At 49.9% G+C, this 22,092-nt stretch overlaps 1 protein-coding gene and 1 long non-coding RNA gene across 4 annotated transcripts in view; one reads left to right on the top strand and one right to left on the bottom strand.

Annotated features, from left to right (window-relative positions):
• The window catches only part of LOC144155453 (protein tiptop-like), a 459,919-nt gene that overhangs the window by 82,510 nt on the left and 355,317 nt on the right, over window positions 1-22,092 (bottom strand). The window lies entirely within an intron of this gene.
• LOC144155452 (uncharacterized) lies at window positions 1,269-4,389 on the top strand. Its single transcript, XR_013319575.1, has 2 exons — window positions 1,269-2,114; window positions 3,009-4,389. It is a non-coding gene; the product is annotated as an uncharacterized LOC144155452 (long non-coding RNA).

The raw sequence follows: 22,092 nt of genomic DNA, 5'->3' as shown, positions 1-22,092 counted from the left end.
GGCCCGTTTCTGCTCTGTTTCGTTTATTTTTGTTAAGGGAAGTCTTAGGCCCAAATTTTAAAACCTTCCTTACCTTACTAAGGTCGCCTTAGAACTCGCAAGGAGGCCTTAGTTCAATTTTGGAACGTTCCCTACTGAGGCTTCCTTACGAAACGCTCCCTTGATGTCTCCTTACTGCAAGGTCGCTCGCGGGCTACCTTGATGCGACCTTACCCCGCTCTTTCAACTGGACGCACACTTCTCCGCAGCACTTGGCACACGCGTTCCCACTAGGCCGACACGACGGCGGCGACGACGCGACGGCGACGCCGACGAGTCGCCAAACCATCCTCCAACTGCCGAGTTGACCGACCGCGCTGTCATACTACGCCGACGGCGCCACAAACACGTCGGCCGATGGAAAGTCGCCGTAGTGTGACTGACTCGCCGACCGAAGACGCCAACAAAACGGGTCGTCCGACCGATCGCCGGACGCGTCGTCGGGAATCGACCGAGAAGCGAAAACTGCTCCCCGACAACATTCGTGCCGCAATGAATGCGGCTCTATTTTGATAGTTTCTGGAGTGTAATAAACTCAGTTACGTCCACGAAGCCCATACAACTCAACACTAGCGCTAATGCAATCCGTATTTTGGCGTTCGAGGCTTCGGCCGTGCTCTTCGGCGACGCCGCTACACCGGAGCTGCAACCTGCAAATGCGTGTGCGATCGGCTCGCCTGTAGAAAATGTAAGGTCAGTTTCGTGCAGAAGAAGAGTTACGTAGGGTAATTTAGGTAATAAGGCATCAACATCGGCCAAGGTTTTTCATGTGAAACGTAAAACCAAAGTACAGCAAGCACTATCCCCGCAGTGGGAAGTCGCAGTCGCAGCCGGCAGCCGTGCACACACATTATTGCGAGCGCTTTCGCGAAGCAAAGGAGTTGATGGCGATAAGCTATTGTGGGGGCTTCGGGGAACGTTGCTGTGCAAGCGCTATTTAAGAAATTTCAGTTTACCAGCCAGGAATTGTGTAAACCAGCTAGTAAACACCGACGTATTACACGGAAGGATGGGCCTCCATCTATTACCCAGGCTATTTCGCAACGAAGTACCATTTGGGCAGTGGCGCAGTGCTCTCGCGCGTCGCGCCCGTGCGCTGAAGTTGGGGGTTCGATTCCCGGCGGGGTGAGTTTTTTTTTTTTTTTTTTTTTTTTTTTTGCGCGTGTGTGTGTGTGAGCGGTTGTTTAGAGGGTATGGTTTGCGCATCCAATTTGGGAATCGCGTGATTTTGAGAAGCAACCTCGTCAACGTTTCGCAGCCCACAGTCAGCAATGGGCTCTGGGGGCCGTATTCTGCTGGTCATCCGACGCGCGCCGGAACGATTTCCGGCGCCCTTCCGACGCGGTTGTTTAGAGAGAGGAGAAAGTGGGCTCTCACGATTGGCTCGGAGCGGAAAACGTCAGCCGGCCTACGTCACGCGGCTATATTTTGGCTGTTTTTTGGTGACGTCACGTAGCCAAAGGCTCCCGCTCGTTCTCCCGCGACCGGCGGGTGAAATCCGGCGCGGTTAAGAGCGCATCGGATTGTACGATGGCTGCGTATATGCCGCCTGTGTTCGCACTTTTGTTGGAGCTGCTGGAGGAGGATCCCGTGCCTGAGCGTCGACTGAGTGACGGCGACTTTCAGCGCCGTTTCCGTGTCAACAAGGGCCCGGCGCGGATGCTGTGCGACGCACTTAACGAGCACGTTAGGCCTCGAGGTGCGACGGGGCTATCTACGGAAGCGAACGTGATGTGCACTCTGAGGCTCTTCGCCGGCAGCTTTCAACAGATTGTCGGTAGCGGTGATACTCTTGGCATGACGCAGCCGTCGGTCAGCCGCAGCATTCACGCCGTTGCCAAGGCGCTGAAATTGGAAGCCCTTATCGGCCATCGAGGTGCAGCGAAGTGTCAACAGATACGAAGGTGCTGTGCGTGCTGTGTCCCTCTTCGCAACTGACAGTTTGCAAAGCGTTTTCTGCCACCATGAAACACTGTCGCACCCCGACGCCAGTCGCAGCGTTCACACTGTGGTGTCGGCACTGACGGAGCTCCGACACACGAGGGTTTTGGATACCCCGGCGACGTAAGCACGGTGTAAGTACTACTTGTTTCTGGCTACGTTTGTTACGGAAGCAAAAAATTGTTTTGCATCGAAGGGAAAAGGAGCGCGATGTCTGAAAAGCAGTCACTGAAATGCGTTTGTTTTGAGCGGTGTGGTGGCAGTGATCTCCCATAAATTTGGCAATTGTGCATGATCAAATAGTGTGTCAAAAAAAAAAAAAAAACTTAGCAGATGCATGCATATGTAAATAATCTTTTAACTCTCCGGCCTATGTTCGCTTAAGTGAAATGATATCGAAAAGGTATGTCAATAAATGTAGCTAAAATGAACACGTTCAGAGGTATCGAATAGGGTGGCGTCTTGAAAGAAAAAAAGCTTATAAAGAAAGATAAACAGGTGTATTGTGTTGGTCGTCTAACTGACTTCATAAAGAACCGTGTAATATATGCGTAACGTATATCGCCCTCGCCCCGCCCCCATCGTGTGTCAACTGCTTCGGCGCCTTCACTTCGGCTGAGATGTTTCCCCCTGCTTGACACATAGTGAATAGGTGACAAGTTCAGCTTGTCGGCTCGTTTTAAGGGTTTATCGATTTCGAAATGCGGGGTGGGGAGGGGAGGGGTTGTATTTCGCAGTTGTACCGCATAGATGGGTGGGAGGGCCCTTATCTATAGTTGTAAGTAACCAATTTTCCTCTCAGGTCGCCTGCATGCTCTAATTCCCCTGCTACGCGAAACAGCGACGATTAAAAAAAAGGCACATACAACACGGCGATGTCGTTTGTCGTTGCATGCAGTTGCGGAGTGAATCAGTTCCAAGTAACCCAATTCTTTATATTCTTGCTCTTGTTTATTACCTTTTCCTTTTTTCAAACTGTGTACTTGTTTAATGCTTTAGTACATATTTGTGTTATGTATTTCTTTCAGGTGTGCGACGCCAGTATGAAGGCCCTGACCGTGACTGCCGACTACAGTGCCTTTGTGTGACTGGCTGTTCACTTTTGCCCGTGACGTGTAAAGCCTGGCGAGTTCTGGGGTTGACGGTGGCCACCTGCTCGAGTCGTGGCTCATGACACCCCCTGCTCGTCGTCCAGGCCCCAGACACCTGAAGAAAAGTACAATGCCGCACATGCTTCGATGTGCTCTGTCGTGAAGTGCAGCATTGCAGTTCTCAAGAGCTGTTTTCCTTGCCTGCAGTAGCACCAGCTTTTCTTCATAGGCCTCTTCTGGCAGCCAACATTGTCAGTGTGTGTTGTGTGGCTGCCTGTTGGGAACGACTGACGACAATAGCTGCAGCAGCACCAAGGGACGAGGGCAGTGATACAGACGATGCGGCTGATGAGGTGCCTGCCCCCGACAGGAGCAAGAAGCTCCTGAAGGACAGGGCAACCAACGCATCTTCAGACAGCTTTGTGGCACTAAACATGTCATTTTTAACTTTCGTTTCTGATTGTGTGTGGTGTGCGGTGTTTGTTTTGTCGGGAGAAAATTGTTTTGTTGTTGTTTCATGTAGCATATACTTTGCCCTGACGCGACACATGTACTTTGCCCTGACGCGACATTGTTTCCTGTAGAGAAGCTTCTTGTCGTTTTGTGTTTGACATGGTTGTGTGAGGACAACAGAGAAAGTTGCTTTGCTTTCGACCACTATATACTATGTCTTGACACGGTGTTGCTTGATCTGGGATAGGCCGTGACTACTGTTTTGATGGGTCGTGAGGCCTTGTTGTGGGTATAGAGACCGGTCAAGATTCTCTTGAGAAAATTCTGTTTATTACACTGTAACCGTCATTCTGCTGTGAAGCAAAGAATGATGATGCATGTACCACAAACAAAAAAAAAATCAGTATACTGCGGAATCTTCTGGACACAATTAGTTCAATCCAGTCAAGAGTTATATTATGACATAGCACAACCATTGCACGGTGACTTTGTTTGGAAATCTCTGACAGATCATTTTACTTAAGAGAACACGATATGCCAGTATGCATCTCCACTGTTGATACAAAAAGTAAACATGCTTAAAATATTGGAGGCTGTCTCTTAACAAAGAGTTCACTGTCATGGTTTACTCTGACATTCTCATGATAAGTGGAAAAATGGTCACAAAAGTTTCATTTACCCCACCATTGCATGTATTCTAGCACTCAGTGCTTTGATGACTGCTTGCTTAGATTTTTAAAGTGATATTGCGATTTTTTCTTTCATGAAGGACACCTGCTTGTAAAAAATAATTATGATAAGCCAACAGCAGCATCTACAAAGGCGTATTGAATTTTTCCTCAATAAATCAGGGTGTTACAAGTTATGTTGAACTGTTTCCTTTTCCCCTGCATGCAGCAGCACCGTCCAAGAGTAACCAGCACTGGGAAAAAATAATCGTGACAAAATCAACTATAGCATTTCTGTAGTACACAGCCTTATTTAAAGTGCACAGAAACCAACGTAACTTCATTGCAAAAATAAAGAAGGGCACATTGATGTTTGTGATGCAATGCCAAAACTGCTTTCTCTACTCCAGCTTGTTAAAGTGCTCATAGTTGGCATCTATTCTTGTTGAGGCCCACAGTACTGGTTGTTTGTTCAGGGCCTTCCACAACCAGCAGCTCTCTAGCTCCAGTGTGCCTGAAAATGTGTTCATTATGAGCTTAACGGCCAAAAAACAATAAGGGGTTGAAAATTTGGTCTCTATCTTAGTTAACGAAGCGTATTGCGGTATACTTTACCTATTTAACCCTGAAGGGTAGAGGCATTAAATAGGAAAATGGAATTACAAAATATGCTAACGTAAGAATACATTGCAGGTGCTCAATTACAAAAATTGCACCTCATTGCACAGTCACTGAGTTGTACCTATGCTTGTAGAAACAAGTGATTATTGTGGATGGAAACAATACCTGCGGGAAGGCGGTTTGATTCTCGGGATGTTTTAAGAAAAAAACTGAGCAAACTACTTCAAGTTGCATGCTTAAGCACCAAGTTTGTGGGCGTGGTCGATTTGACGTGATACAGGCTTAGGCTGTTAGAGCAGTTCGTCACGCAGAATAGCATATTAATATAGCTCATGAAACAAAGCTAGGCAGGAAACGTATCCTCGGGTCGCTAAAGTCTGGAGGTCAGTACTCTCTTTCATTGACGTTGCACTTGCACCCCTGCTTTCATTAAAAAAAATTAAAACGAGCTTGCCGTGATATTACCGCGAACCATGTATGGGTTTGTTTATTTATTGTTTGTTTTTATCGCCCGGCCACGCCTGGCTCTGTTATCTGTGTCCGCGAAGCGCGTCTTCCATTCTTTATTTTTATGCCGCACGGGCTATCTCATTCAGATAAGCAGACTGTACGCCCTAACGGCACTAGCCCAGAATAATCTTCTCTGATCTACAATGTTCTGTATTTCAATGGACGGTTCGAGAAACATTTGCGCCGAAAGATAAAAGCGTGCAGAGCAGACGCCGCGGCATTCGATTCGACGACACTCGTCTGCACAAGTCACTCTGTTGACCACTGCTTCGCCGCCTCTGTATTCTTTTGAGTTGTTAGGGGAGCACAAGTTCGCCATAATAAACTTGTTTTTCCTTCAAGACAACTGCGTCATCCTTGGCTTCGTGACAATATAAGTACGTAATCTGATCGTGCGCAAAACGCGCACACATGCGTTTTGAAAAACGGGTTTAATTCACTGCACAAGCGAGAGTGGCCGAACAATGACATGGCGTTAGAAAATCGATCAAAATATCGCACTCACGTCACAGCCGTCTTATATATAACTGCCGGGCAACAGCGTACCGTTTACGTCGCTTTTCGTCCCAAGAGAACGCCCTTGTGGGACGAAATTTTTGCGCAGCAACTGTACTGAGCGTTCAAATATGCCTCCTTTAAAAACAGCTGTGCCGCGCGCAGCGCTCCCTGGCGCCTCATAACGGAACAAAGTAAAAACATAAATGCGTGTAAACCTGTTAAACTAGCATTAGTAGCAACGGCAGTGCCCGTGAAAACACACAAACAGGAAAGGCTTTGTTATATCTAAACATTTTTAATAATTTCGCTTTAGCAGCATTTGAAAGTTATGAGATTGTCCCCGAAGGCGATGACGTACTTCCCGCGATCTTCGAGGGCGGGGCGGTTGGCTATTTGCACGTCATTTTGACGTCACGAACTTCCGACGCGCGTCGGAAGGGCGTCGGATAGCAGAATACGGCCCTGGGTAGTTACGCAGGCGGTGTGCTTGCGCCTGTTCCCATAGTACGTCGGCTACCAAACGCAACGAAGAGGAAACGCTTATGACGCGGAGTTGTTTTACATCACGCGGGCACACGTTGGGCATGCTGTTGTATTCGTCGCAAAGTCGCTTCCACACTTTAGGTTTCGCGTGCAGCGACATGGCGTTGCTCTTGTTGCACTCTACAAAGTTTTTGTATTTTCGTACCAGTTCTTGGAGAAGTTCTTTTTTTTTCTTCTTCTGTGTAATCCACTTTCCCGGGCATGGTTACACTGGCGCTACGCTCGCATAAAACGTTGGCTCGCACGTTTCGACGCTAAATGCGATGTTGACAAAAATCAACGTGAGACTGTTGCCAGACTAGATTTGGCTTACAAGCAACTGTAGTAACCGACCGGTACAACTTGTTTGAAGAACTGCGCAATAAGCAAACATTAAATATATATGCCCGTATAAATGTAAAACACGACAAACTGCATGCCTATCATGGCTAATGAAGGCACATTTTAAGAACAAATTGCGCTTACCCTCGCACCCATGTGCACGAATGGCTTCCTTGACGGGAGTAAGGGCGCCCTTTTCTAAGGAAGGTTGAGGGAGGCTTTAAAAATGAGGATCGGAGCTGCAAGGTCGCCTCACTGTAAGGGAGCATGAAGGGCTCCTTCAGTAAGGTGAGGAAATGGGGTAAGGTAAGGAAGGTTTTAAAATTTGGGCCTTACTTTTCTGTCGAATTGTTTCAGATAGGACCAATACACATCGATTTGATGATCTTACGTCGAAAATAATTAGTCGATATTTGGCACGCAGGATGACCGTATACGTATCAACTTATCCCACTACTGAATAAAATAATTAGCAGAACGTTTTAAGTTCGTTGCTACTGAAGTTTTGCTTCCAGTTTCCCTCCCTTCCTCTCCCTCTATCATTTTTTTCGGGTTCAATACAGAAGACCTACAAACAAAGACAGAATTATTCCCAGACACGAAAGTTAGCGTACATTGTACGGTCGTCAAGTCACTTCTTATAAATGTTGACGCTGTTATGTACAGAACCTGTGTCGGGACGGGACGGGCAGCAACTTTGGGGAACTGTTGCGTGAGAGGGTGCGAATCGTCCAGATTTGTAATTGGTAGTAAGTGGCCAACAACAACAACACCAATAATAATAGTTTAATTTTTGTGCACAGGTGGAGCATCCTGCCGATGAAAGGTGCTAAACGATGCAGCTTGCCGAAAGTTGCAACACCTCTATATGACAAAAGGCACAGCAGCGAGAGCAGGAATCGATGTCCAAAGAAAATAGCCAAGCGAAACAAAAACATCGCCCGTACATAAAACATACAGGCCCTTCGATAAGGAAAGAGCACGAGCACATAGCCCTGGTAGCAGCACCCTTTGACAATCGACGTAGTAATAACGAGCTTTTGGTCCAGCGTTGCTACAATAAAACCCCGGCCCTAGACGACACGCGCAGACTATGGGTCATTCGTAGCATTACTACTGCCCTTTTGTACAGAGCGTACGTGCGTACAGTGCGCAACACCCTTGTCTAAACACTGAGTTCAATTTCAACTAGTTACCTCTCAAAACTGCGGACTCAAACTTTTCACAAAAAACGTTGGGGTCAAATTATATGGTTAATACTTCAGAATGACGCAATAGTTTTCTTCAAATGCTTTTCGGCCGAGGCAAGATAAGGCTATGACTACGAAACCTGTGTTATAGACAAGCGTGTTGCCCTCTGTACGCTTTGTGCGATGAAGAAAAAAATGTGATTAGTCAGCACATGGTATTGATCAGGGTAAAAAACAACGCTCAAGGAAATGCGTCATTTTATCGCATGCCAGCTCATATACTCTGAGTTACTTGTTCTACTCGGTTCTTGTATTTTTCCCCCTCTGCTTTCTACTTGGAACGTCCAACTGAGCGACAATCCCCAGGAGCGTGACGAAATTTCGTCACCGCAGAAACCCGTCACCACGGCCGGAATCCAGGCCGCCGACGTCAGGCACGAAAAATCCCGGACGAGCACGCACGGCGAATCTCTGCGAGACAGACGTCGCCAGCATAACTAAAGGAGAGACAAAAAGACGACGATCGGCGGGAGTTGAAGTGGCTGGCGCGTCTCAGCGGCTGTAATAAACGGAGGAGAGGCTTGCGTAAGGCCTCGGCCGAGGCCAATCGCAGCGCCGTAGGCGACGGGGGGTCGCCAAAGGGGGTGGACCTTTACAATGCCAATGAGGCCGCCGAAGACGAGCGCCGCAAGGTGGGCCAGTCCGTTTGACAGCTCACTCGAGCTGGCCCCGGCCACGAGTCTCGGGCAGCCGCGAAGGCTGCCGTCAGCAGCGCGCGCCCCTTCGGGCTCGCCTCCCGTCAAACGTCAGCCGCACGGCCCCTCTCGCCGGCGGCGACCGTACCGCGCGCCTGCTCGAGGGCCCGCCACTTTGCGCGCCGCCGCACGATCGGAGCACGCCGGCTCCCCGGCGCCGCCGCGGGCGAGTCTTGCGCCGCGAGCTCGTGGCACTTGCACGTAAGCACCAACGCGCCTTTACAACGGTGTGTCAACTTCAACCAACCCACCCGCTTACACAGGAACATGCATCAAAGTAAACCCAAAGAGTGAAAAAAAAAGAAAAAGAAAGAAAGAAAAGAAAAGAAAAGAAAAAAAAACAATCGAAGTGCAGGGGAAAAGGAAGACAAGAAAAAAAAAAGAGGGGGGGGAGGGGGGGAGGAGTGTGGCGATGTCGTTATTTCCGGTTTTTCAGTCTCAGTTTTAGGTGCAGACGCCACAGCTCATACATCGAGCTGTTTAATCAGTTGTGCCATCACGGGGCAGTGACGTGATGCGGTTCCTCGGCGTGAACTTCCCCGTCGATCGACGAGCACTCATGGCGCGGCGTCGCCACGTCAAATGTGTGGTAACCTTCATGCCCGCCAGTACGCTCGAAGACCATTTGACTCGTAGGCAGTGACGCACGGCGAAAGTTCCTGCAACGAGCGAGCGTAAGCTCCTAACCGAAAGTTGTAAGTTCGAGACCAGGCAATCTTTGAAAAGGCCGCGCAACTCACTGACTTTGAGTCCGCTTGTATGGGAATAATATCGCATCAGCGAACCGACAACCGCAGACAACGAGCCTAACGGCGAGCCGGCCAGATGAAAAAGGTCGCAGCTACGCGTGCGATCCGCGAAAAAGCACGCGCGACTTGCATTTTCTTTCCCGCGCGCCTAAAGCTGCACTGCTGACGCTCTGCCAGCCTCCTTCGGCATGGCGGATATCCAGCGCTCATTATCCATTCTCATTACATTCTGACGGCCAAACGGAGCTAAGGATTACTCCGTCTGACCGGCGATAACCGCTGCAGACGCTGAGCACCTGCGCCGATGAAGCCATGCGCAGCGTTGCACGGCTCGTACGTGCCGAGTGTGGGTTGAGGGCGAAGCGAAACCACGTGCTACCCGTTTGATGTCAGGCCTAGGCCGCATATTCCGGCAAATTAGAGTGAGCCTCCCTTCAAGCACAATGTTGCTTACAAGATTGTCAGTTATGCAGTTGTGCACTATACACGTCCGCTTTCTTGGTAAACAATTCATCATTAATTGTCTTCGCCACTTTTCTTTTTCCATTTCTTGCCCACCTCAACAACGGATTCGACTTCCAGTTTTTCACAGGAAACAAATCTCATCACACTGAAACATCCCTGTACACGGTATCGTTAAGTGAAAGAATTAGTCGAAAGCATCACGGTGCTTTGTTTCCCGGGCCGATAAAAAAAGCGGGAAGCAAACGACCGTCGAAACGCGGAAATATATAAGTGAAAGTCAGCGCAACCAGGAGAGCAGAAGGCCGGAGAGATGTATAGCGTGAGAGCGTGGCCTGAAGAATGGAAACACCGCAAGTGGAAGTGGAATGCTGGAAAAGCGTCGTGGTCGATTCCTGTCAGGTAAGAATAGGCTAAACTGCCAATTATAGTCGCGATCACTTAATGTAGCACTACGGCGCTCACTCCATCCTTATAAAAACACTCACTAAGCGTTGGCAAATTGCTCTCACGCTTGTAAACATAAACACGAAGCGGCCATTGCGCTACACGGCCACCTTCCACAATTACGCGCCGACAGCTGAACACGGAAGCTCGTGCGCACCTATAGAGCTCGCAAAACCGAACGGGGAACGAGTAAACCGGTGTCCCCCGTGCGCGTGGCGTGGTTGCTGCGGGTTTCCGGTCGTGCAAGGGACAAGCGAGCTACACGCCGGAGGACGCCAGCGCGTCGCGCGAGAGTCAGCCGGGCAGCGGAAGAAGCGACAGCTGCGCTCACAAGCCCCCACAAAAGAGCCCGCTTGTTGCGCAACATGGTCAGGAAGCGCCGAGCGGTCGCCGTAAATCACGCCGGGCCCCGTGTCCCCCCGAGACCGGCGTCACCAGGACGACGCCTCCGGGAAGCGACGTGAGAAGCCTGGCCAATGGACGCCGTCGCTCAAAGGCCGAACCGGCCACCGCTGCCGCCGCGGGATGCTGCTGGTCAGTCACTCAATGAGGAAGCGTTGACCGCGGACTCGCTGCCCGTCCGCGAGGCTTGCCCGAGCTGGGGGTCGTGCACGCGGAGACACTACGGCGCGAAGGGGAGTACCACGTTGTCGGTGGTGACGACAAGACGGCATGGCGAGGGATAATTCATGAGCTGCAGTATGTAGCCGCCAGGCTATGCGACGGCACGCCGGCTGTAATCTGGCGCACTCGCTGTAATTCGCGATTCCAAGTTTGCGCTCGCCATCTGGTGGCCAGCGCGGAAACTTAGCTTGGGTGTCTATTGGCGGTGAGCGCGAACACAGGCGGCGCTGCGAAGCGCGCCTCCGTGACGTCAGCTTAGGGATTCTCGCATTTGTCGTCTGCTTCACTCACTATTGCTCTCCCTCAGGGAGAGCAATCCTGAGAGGGCTGTTTCTTTGCGCTCGGTCAACGTCTGATGCTTGTCCGCACCAGAATTGGCGTGTGGGTTTTTATCATAATAATAGGCTTAAAATCGCATACACTAGCTCATGGTGTCAATTAAAGTATAGTTTTGGATACCGCTACGGGAGAAACATTGCCGGCGCCACCCCATTCCTTGCGAAGCCGGTCCTGTGCGGAGCGCGAAGAGTCGGAGCTAGGCGTCAGCTTCTGTATTAAGCAATCTTTCGAGCCAGCTGCTAGTAACCGACAACAGAGAGAATACAAGACCAAAACAAATTCTAGGCCTTCAGGGCTGTCGGCTTTGGCAGAAGGCATCACGATTCCCGGTAATCATATGTAAAGTAAAACAGTTTTTGCAACCTTGCCGAACGCTCGGACGCGTTTTGTCACATCACTTTACGTTGTCAAGGCATGAAAGTTTGCCGACATGCACTATAGACTGCAAAAACTGTAGGTTGAGTTCCAGTGTGTATATACGCACGTGCTGATTCTATACCAGGCATCTAACCAGTATGGAGGTTTATTGAGCAAAACGAGTCACGTCTTCGTTAAATTTATAGTAACAGATATATGTTTGTTAAGACCTGGAGGGATATTTCGGAACATTTTGCACAGCCATATCTTCCAGATATTCGGATATGCGTTATAGGAAAACTGCACTCAAGAAGAGGAGGAGGAGTAAGGGGAGGAGGGGAAAACTTTGTTTAACAATTAAATCGATCTGGTTAGTGGGCTGGGTCCTCAGTCCAGGACAAGAGAGTAAAAGTAATTTTCTTCAAATCATAGAACGCCATCCCGTGTAGAATAGGATTTGTTCTTCGCGCCTGGAAGGGTTGAAAAGCAATAAAGAGCTACTTGGAATTCTTCTTCGGTTTCGAGTCTTATAATATATGCAGGTATACTATTTATTACGTTAGTTAGCGAGTATATGATGCCTTCAACACCGTAATCATGTCATCATTGTTCGAGTTGAGAGTCAGTTCGTTATGATAACGATATAATTACGATAGAAATTCGGAGCACAAAAGCCGCCTTCGAGTACTGTGGACCACATTGTTTAGGGCGCGATCGCGGTGGCGTAGCACAAACCGTCTCATTTTATTTGCATGTGAATAAACAAAGCACGCTGCAGATATGCACCTTCTTGCACGCAGCCGTAATGAAAGCCAATTTGTGAAGAAGGGAATGTATGCCACACAAAATGAAGGAAATATCTACACGACCTTTGTGAGGCTCCCAAACATCCCGAAACCTCCTAATAAGACGTTGGTGACGGAGCAGAAAAATTAATGCGTTGGACAGAAAAAAAAAAGCAAGAAACATTAATCCGATACAAGACAACAACGAAAGAAACAGAAGAAAGCCGCTTTATTTCCTGCTGTGCGATGAGCGTGTAGAGGCCGCTGCTTGGTACGTAGTATTAGACTGTTGAGTCTTCATAGGAGCATCTCAAAAATACTGCAGGGAAGCCTACGCATTTTGAATACTGATCGATTAGCTCTGATCGCTGATCCTCGCGAATAAGCAAGAAAGGACGAGTTACACACGATCTTCTGACCGATACTCTGAAGAAAGTTGTTCTCTATCTCTTCGTGTGTTGCAAACTTGGGGGGATACAGCTTCAAATTATTCAGATGCGTCAGAAGTTGGCAAAATAACTGAGTCGCTAGAATACGCTTTTTAACGCACTACAGCAACGAAGCGGGCGATTTCTAGCCCAGGCACTGTTGCCCCTCACAAGCGGAATGTAGCAGACGACAGCGGCGCGAATCCCTCAGCCGACGTCACAGCCAGGGGGCGCCACTCAAAGATCTCACCGCCAATAATCAGGTCCCGTTGCCTTTCTCTCCGTGATGCGCACCACAAGCCGCGCTCGTTTCTGATCGCAAACTTTCAGCTACGAAGTTATAATGCTGCCACGCAAGAGCTTGGGGACGATAAAATGGACATCTAGAGGCTGTGGTTTGCTTGGAAACAATAATCAAAAGAGATTCTTCTTTGCAATCATTCGCAGCATGTATTTGTTAGGCGACTAGGGTTTCAACAGCTTGCTTCCCCCTTGCGCACGAGATCTTGCTGTCATTTTTTTTTTCTCTAGTCATACATTCTGATCTTACTTAAGTGCTGATTGTTCAAAGACCTTCGTTAGGTATGACGCATGAGGTTTTATTGCTCACAGCAAAGCGCAGCTAGGCACGCGTTCGAGCGGTTGCTGCGCAAAGAGCCGACGTTCCGTGAGTCGGTTATGGGCAGTTGATGGGTAGCCGGTGCACTTAGGTCCCAAGCTTGCGAGCGAGGCACGGGGCTGTATCGTATACGCTCCGCATGGTGGGGGTACGACAAGTACACCAACTGGTCCAATTAGCCACCCTGCTCGTCAGTTTCGTACTGCTCACGCGGAGTGATCGTTTCAACTTCTTTAGGCGCGAGGCGTACGTGCGCGACTAGCTTAGTCGTTCTCTGCTAAATGTGTTGCATTTTCAGTTAATTACCAAGTACCACAACCGCGCATTATAACAGTTAAATGGCCATTGATACGCCGTCAGTCCTGTGCGTGCAATGTGGGCAATGATAGGCGTCATAACGAATTGGCTCAGATTCAGTTAACATGCACCGGAATCTCGGACAAACGGGCATTAGTAAACGCAACGCAAAATGCGCCCATGCACTCTGTGCAAATGGTTAACCTGCAGCGAAGCTGTGACGTGCGGCCGGTGTTTTCCCGCTCCCCCCGATGCGCCATTCCCATTAGCGTTCCTTTTCGCCAAACTTCTACCTTCCCATAACCCATAACGTCTTTCCGCACCCCGCCTCGCCCACCCCCGAAAAGTTTTTCTGGCTACGGCCCTGCGCGCTAGCACGCAGCGCGAGAAAGGTACTTGGGGAATTAAGACGCGGCACGGGGCTGCAAAGAGTTGCCGTGTTCGTGTAATTAAAGGGCAAAGTGTTGCCGTGTTCGTGTAATTAAAGGCCAAAATTTTGATTCTCCCGCTGTGTCGTGTGTTTCGTGACGTCAGCGATTACGTAGCCAGGGCGGGTTTAAACGAACGTTAGTATCTTGACTAGGGCTGCAGCGAACGGGGAAACGGCTTGTTTACCGCCACTCCTCCTAGATGTCGCTTTGATGCCGCTCAGGATAAGGCCCCTAATTTTAGGGGCCTTAGCTCAGGACCGTTGACCGCACTCGCTTTGTTTTAGACCAGATTTGTACCTGGCTAATTTTTGTTACGGTTGATAGCAATCGTTTCGTGAACCATTGGGTATGCTCGACGAACAGTCATATAAAACCATGTCCCGTATGCTAATCGGCAAGTGTGGGCTCAACGAGCCGGTCGGTTGTGCAGATAACCGGCATAGCGCGCAGTACGCCCTGGTGCTTCTATGTTCACGTTGGCGTTCGGAACTTTCATTGTTTACCCAACCAACCGTACTGCTATAAAAAGAGTGTGCATTAAATTTAAGTGGTAATTGCTCATTCTGCAAGCTTACAATCGCTGTTTAAATTGCGTTGTATTTTGTCGGCCCCAGCCAATCGAAACGAGCTGCCATAATACGTCATAACTTCAGTGCGGAAAACATATATGGTGCCGCATGTCCATTTTACGTTTTCCCCATCCTTGAGTGAAGTTTGCTTTAAAAGTGGTATCAGTGCTATTCTAACGATGCAATAAGCGAATTCGCGGGCACGGCGAGGCGGGCACCAGAACGAATGCGCACATGCCCAGTCGAGTTCCGGTAGCCGTCGCAGGTAGAGTACGCTAGCCGCTATGCTAAAACTCCCTATTGTCAGCGAGGCTACCGGCACGCCTCCTCCTTTTCACACTGCCGAGACAGCCGATTGCAGCTTCGGGCCGGCGTTCGCTTCTGGCGGCCGCATCATCATTTCCGGTTGGCGGTGATGACGTCATTCCGCGGACGCTTGATTATTAGCACGGCTGATAGCGGACGGCTAGCGCCCACGGAAAATCGCTTCACAAGCCTAGTCACGCTCTCGCGTTAAAAATACAGCGAAGTTGTGAGGCCAGCGGGGTGCGTGCTTTGATGACGTGCACGCTGCCACCGCCGCACTCTCCACTTTCCACGTCGCTCTGCACATTACGAGTGTTACGATTCAGCGCGCCGCTACCCTGTGCGCGCGTGCTGCAAGTTAGGTGTAGTGCGGGGAAGTTGTCGTGTGCTGCATGAAAGCCTGCCCTCTTCAAACAAGTTACGGCAAGCTACGGCAGGTTCAGTCTCGACTACGAACAGACTGCGCTCGCCGAGATCTCCTTTTCCCCCTCTCTCAGACCTCAGACTCAGTGTGCGCCGGCTCTCATGAATCCGGGAAAGAGTGTTCTCGCGTGTCTGTACTTTGTTCGGGCGGTGTGCAAAAACACTGGGGAGGCGGCGGAACCGTCGCCGCTTTTGTGGATAAATTCCACCCTCTGGGTCGTTCAAATCAGTCAACTTTGGGGGCTGAACAAAGAGCGCCGCTCTGCCCGTTGCCTCCATGCTGTTCCTGTATCGTCGCTGTTCATCTCTCGCTTGCAGCAAACCAGATAAGTTTGCTCTCTGCTCTTATTTGTCAACACCAAGGCAGCAGCTCTACTCGCCGCTCGTCGACCACGCTACCGCTACATTACGGAGGCGACGGAGCTCGTTACGGGGACGTCTTCGCCAATGTAACACAAGGTGTTTGCGAGCAGCGAGCTCCTTTTCTTTGTGTAATCATCAATGCCAAACACGAGCTATAAAACGCGTCGCACTAATGGAGTTTTAGAAGCCGTTTTGCTGCTGGGTCATTTGGCAGTGGAAAGTAAAGCAGTTCAGCTTGGCTGTTTTGCACGTTGCCAGATTACGCGACAAACGTTGAGTTGCGATTACGCAACGTAAAAAAGAAGGCAGAGGTTTTGAGGGAAACTCCTCGAATAGTGGAGGTGGCCTCGGTTTATGATAATGAGAGAAAAAAAAATCTCCGAGCAATATTTCGTCTATACGCAATCCTGTCCTGACGTACCATTTAGGAGGCACCCGGCGTAACCCCTGAGGCACTATTTTGCCGCCAAGATTTGTTTGAACGAGTAGACGAACCCTGCATCGTTAAATCGGGACCACTCGAAGGCTGTTGCGGCCACACTGGCTAAGCCACCGCCCTCTGCCCAAGAACGGCGTGCTTTCGGATCACGCCTCTCGAACACTCGAGGTTCCACACCTTGCTGCGTCTAACCGGGCCAGCTGCCGACCCATAGCGCGCCGGCAACGGTCAGGCGTCAAGCACACCATCGCCGTAGCCAAGCCCGGGTGGGCAGACTGCGTGGCGGGGCCCATCACTGGGCGAAGCCGACTCGCTAGGGATGAGGCGGCGGGCGCGTGCGATTCCTAGCGCGCGATTCGCCGAGGTGTCTGATTCCCTGATGGATCGCGCGCAGATGGCGGCTGCTTTTGTCACCCGCGGACCGTTAGGCGTCCTTCCCGCCGATCGGTGGCCGCGTCTCCGAGGCGCCCATTAAAGATTTCCGCCCATCGCTGCCACCCGTGGGCTTTGTTCCCCCGGCGATCCCCGCCTCATCACGCCTCGCTGTCGTCACTCGGCGAAAGCCCGGCCACCGCTCTCCGCGTGAACCGAGCACGCCGATGAGGAGGAGGCATTTTACACGTTCGCAAATCACGTCAAACGATCCACATTTAATGCTTATACTTCGAGCACTCGGAAAATATAAGCCATTTACATAAATGTAGTTTGATGTCACAGTAGAGGGCTAATAATAATAATAATATAATAATAATAATAATAATAATAATAATAATAATAATAATAATAATAATAATAATAATAATAATAATAATAATAATAATAGAAGAACAAACAACATACAATAATAGCCATTTATCAGGGAAAGCACTCAACCAAATAACACTGATTAGATAGATCTACTGTAGCAATAAATATAACAACAATGAGAAACAAATAAAACAGCCTATGCAGTAGGAAATTTCGTGACTTACCAATCACCACAAATACGACGGAAAGTGCTCTAAAAACACATTGCCGTGAGCAGAGCATAAGCGCCAGCAACCGAAAAGGTTTGATTGATTGATTGATCGTAGGGTTTAACGCGCCGACGCAACGCAGGCGATGAGGCACGCCGTAGTGGAGGGCTCCTGATTAATTTTGACCACCTGGGTATCTTTAACGTGCGCCGAAATCTCATACACACGGGCGTTTTTGCTTTTCACCTCCATCAGAAAAGCGGCCGCCGCGGCCGGGAATCGAACCCGCGACCTCATGCTCATCAGCACAACGCCTTAGCCACTGAGCCACCGCGGTGGATCCGAAAAGATTTCGAAGTGGGTGAAGGAACTCTTCTATTATGATGGTCGTTGGTCCAAGAATTTTAATCGGACCTCCTGGGGCTGTCGAGAAGATCGAGGTGACGACGGAGACATTCGCTTAACATGCTGTCTTTAAGTAACAGATCTTGTTGTTGAACAGAATAATCGTCTGGAACAGGAGGTTCACCCCGAACAGACATTTCCGTTTACTTTTTTTCCCCCGCTTAATAAAGGAGAAAACAACGAACGACCTACCAACCAACCTAAAACAGTCGTCAAGATTTATATCAACTTGTGTATTACAAATACTTGACGTTTGACGTTCTCAACATTGTTTATACCGTTGTTTTACTGCTCACTCAGTTTTGTATCACAAAAACGTACCAGAAGTTTTTTCGTACACGTTTCGAAACGTGTTTTCGAAAAGTGTTTTTGAACCTCATCTCACGCGTTTACAAAAAGAAGAAGAGACGCGGCAGATGACAAACCAAGCAAGCGCATTTCAGACGCCGCGCTTGCTTGCAATAATTTGATTCGCTATCGGTGCAGATACACGGTCGGCCTCCTTCAAAACTAAAATCCAGGCGCCACAGATGTCACGCGATGAGCGAATCTCTGCATCGTGCGCTCAGCGGCGCACAGACGAAATGTCACGACAGGCGCCGTCAAACGGAGGAGGAGGCTTGGAGCGCCTCCGTCAACGCGCCGCCTGCGAGTCGCACGCAGCTTCGTCAAAAGGTCATCCGCCACGGCGCACAAATCTGACCGAATTCCCGGTCAAGGGGCGCTCCCATTGTCCTATCAAAGCCAGAGGCGCGTCTTCTTTCGAGCCGAATGTCAGGCTCGACCAATCGCGGCTGCTCGCGATCTCAGGCTTCTTCCAATAACGCCAGCCTACCCATCTGTGGTCGTGGGGTCTCAGGTGCTTCGGAGTGCGCTCGGAACTTTAGTCGCACTACCAGTAAGTAGAAAGCGGACTTGCATGGGCAACACCCTGGATGCACCCGCCGCGGTGGCTCAGCGGCTAAAGCGTTGTGCTGCTGAGCACGAGGTCGCGGGTTCCATTCCCGGCCGCGGCGGCCGCTTTTCTGATGGAGGCGACAAGCAAAAACGCCCGTGTGTACAAGATTTCGGCGCACTTTAAAGATCCCCAGGTGGTCCAAATTAATCCGGAGCCCTCCACTACGGCGCGCCTCATCACCCGCGTTGCGTCGGCGCGTTAAACCCTACAATCAATCATTCAACACCCTGGATGCGCTCCATAGACATCAGGGTCATCAGGTCTGCGCGAAGTGAGAACAGAAAAGGGAGGCGTCGTAGGCGGCGTTCGTGGCTACACGGCTGCCAGATCTGGCGCGACCCATGACACCATCTTTCGGCATTGGATTACGCGATCATTCTGATCCCTGACGCTGGGGATGCTGAGCTCAAAAGAAGGGTTTTTTTTTTTGTTTATGAAAATGCTATTCTATAGCGTCTTGAACCTTCGTTCTCGGTGGCTCGAACAAAATCTTGCTTGTCCATAGCCAGCCCGCGCCCTCCGACGCCTGGGATGTCTTCGCACTTAGACCGTTCACCGCTGCATGTCAGCGCTCTTATTTTTGTTTGCCATCAAAATTATTACAATGCCGCGCACTTCTCCGCGTGCAATGATTGATTGCAAAAACGAAGCAGAATACACGAGCATTGAAAGAAAACAATTTTCTCTAAACCAGCCCGCGGTGTTGCTGAAAGACGTAAAAACGATCGAAGGCTCATACTGCCGTGCTAGCGTGGCTATGTGGGTGTGTTGGTTGGTCATAATTAAAAAAAAAAATAGCGCAGCTGAGACGCCGATGGAAGTGAGACTTGATAAGACAGGCGTTCTAGTGAGAAGTCTATCCGTGTCTCAGCTGCGTTTATTTTTTTTGTTCTGGTCGGTATATACTGCCCACGCGAAATAACCCCGGGAGAAATTTCACAAGGCTGAGGCGTTCGAAGGGCGGCTGGCTAAGCTTAAAAGCAAAGAAATGCAAAAGCAACTTGCAATACCAAAATCTTCCTCTTAGTGTACCCTTTCACGTCGACCGAGCGGAACCACCACAATGTGGATAAAGAAGAAATAACAAATATAAGTAATCAGCGCAGACAGGATTATGCTTTTTTTATTGCGCTTCGTCACCTTTTTTATTTATTGTGGCACTCCTTCGTCCCCGTTTAAAAACACTACCCAATTATTCTGACACCTGTCCTCGCTTACACACACGGTCAGCAGCTCTACATGCCGAGATATACGCTCAAGCCTGGCGCGTTTATTAAGCTCTGGAGCTGCTCAGTAGTTGCCCGTTTAGGTTCCATCATCCTATATAAGAGTGTCGAGTGCGGAAGTAAGAGCGGGAGAGGCATGTTCACGTAAATGAATGAAAGCTAGCGGCGGCATGGTTTGACAGGAGTTCGTTCCGACAATCAATATAGCGCTGTTCGATGATTACTGCATTACCGTGTTTCTCAGCACCAACGATAGCACTCTCCGTAGGTTGATATCTAAGCCCGAATATTATCGTCCCCACGGACGCAAATCGAGCCGGTTAAGTGCTCAACGCGCACGCCTACCCATCACGCAGCACTCTTTCAAGCACCTCTTCCATTGTACCATCGGACACAATGAAACCTCAGCAGCAACAATAAAGACAACTACACACAAAAAACGATGCAGGTGCGCAATATCCCCAACACATCGAACGCAAGCTCAGAGAGATTAGGAGATAGGGGATGAGGCGTGCGTTATGCTTCAATAACCCTTTGTCTTGCGAGCCCCCGAGACCCCTGGCCATTCGACAGCGCCAACCTTGGTACGCTGTTCGCATTCGCCCTTTACGTGCGCGGTGATTTCGCAACGGCGAACGGAAACAGAAACTAGACGAGCCCGAAGGGAGGGCTCCTTGAAGGCCCCGCGTGTAATCTTCGCGCTCGTGAGCGCCGAGCGCGGAAGTCCCGGAGAATTGCTATTCCTAGAGCACAGTTTTCCCTCAGGGCGACAAGCCTGAGCGCACGCCTTTGGCCCGCTGCGCGTTGCGTGTATTTAAGGCGAATGCACGGACAGAGAGAAGCCGTAATTTATTTTCTTCAGGCACCGGAGCGCGTACGTACGCAACAGAAGTCCCCTGCTGCTGCAGCCACGTTCGGCGCGTGCGGCATTCGCATCACTGACGGCGAGAGCGAGGGAGGGCGGAGGGGGTGAGAAAGCAGCAATGCTAAATGTCAACGCCTAGCGCTGGTGTCTCCGCTGTCGCTCTTGAGGAACAAACAAGGGGCCCTTCAGGCACGAGGCGTATATCAACCGCTCCCGTCACGTCAGAGAGAAACACATGCGACATCTGTTCCGTGACTCAACGGCAGCAACAAAAGCGTGACACGATGATTTATGAAGCGCTTTCGCGGAATATGCCGATCAAACTCTGGCGCGCGGCGGCAGCGATCATGCTGGCGGATGAACCGCGCGCACACCGCACACCGTCCTCCATGCCGTCGTCGCACGACGAGGCGCGCCCTCTGGCGTCGTGCACGCCAACTAGTATCACACGCGCCCAGGTGCTAACCCCCCGCGGCCCCTTTACTCGCTCTCCTAACTTTACCCTTTAACTCGACGCCACGCAACGGACGTTGTCCTTATTTCGTTCCGACTCATATGGCGCGCAATGCTTCAGCTGCCTTGCGCTGCTCGCAGGATGCAAGTTGCAAACTCCTTTCTTTTAATGGAGAGATCGATGCGCAAAGGAACCAGACGGGAAAGTGACTTTAGTAACGTGTTCCTGTAGCTATCCTACAAACGACAAACGTCGAGGAGGACATGTGCTATTTCATTTTGCTGAGCTATATATGTACAACAATGCTTTGCATAGCTATGCAAGTTCAGAATATTAGTTTGGACAATCGCGTGATTTAGTGCACGAAATAAGAATGCATCGCGAAAATAGCAGAGACAAAAAACAAGCACGTTGCGACAGCAATTATTTTCTTACTAAGGCGCTAAACTGCGGTAGATAAGCTATTATGCGTGCGATTATTGCAATAAGGCGGTTGCCAACGTTTGGCACTTTTGGACTCTTTTCACAAAAGTTATTTGCGACTCCGGGGGTAAATACCTGTCTAAGCAGTAGCCGAAAGTCACTTTTCTAGTCGCAATCTATGTAAAATCTGCTTCGTACATAAGATACAGCTACACTGATAAACTCTTTACTTTTGCGTGCTAATAGCAACGGAACTCCGCTGCTTTAAGCGCTGCAGCTCACGCCCGCGCTGCAACACTAAGGTTGTGACGTTACCTGCACCCGTGCGACATCTGCTCCTGCCTCGCATACTCGTGGAAAAGCGCTTCAAGGACAGTATCGCGCTGAACTGTAACCGAAAACTGCACTCGAACCATTCGTTATATCTTCCAAAAGTGTACTTTTGACGAAAACCGCATTCCAAAGCTGCCTTACGACACCTTCAGTAGAATTCCGGGCCAAGAGATGGCGCCACTCGCTGAACAGCAGCTTTAAGGG

The sequence above is a fragment of the Haemaphysalis longicornis genome, unplaced genomic scaffold (genome assembly GCF_048455015.1).
Source record: "Haemaphysalis longicornis isolate Haplotype H1 unplaced genomic scaffold, Haemaphysalis longicornis Haplotype H1 scaffold_1, whole genome shotgun sequence".
Taxonomy (NCBI): Eukaryota; Metazoa; Arthropoda; class Arachnida; order Ixodida; family Ixodidae; genus Haemaphysalis; species Haemaphysalis longicornis.
Note: the sequence above shows the minus strand (reverse complement) of the source record. Positions and strands in the feature narration are given on the sequence as shown.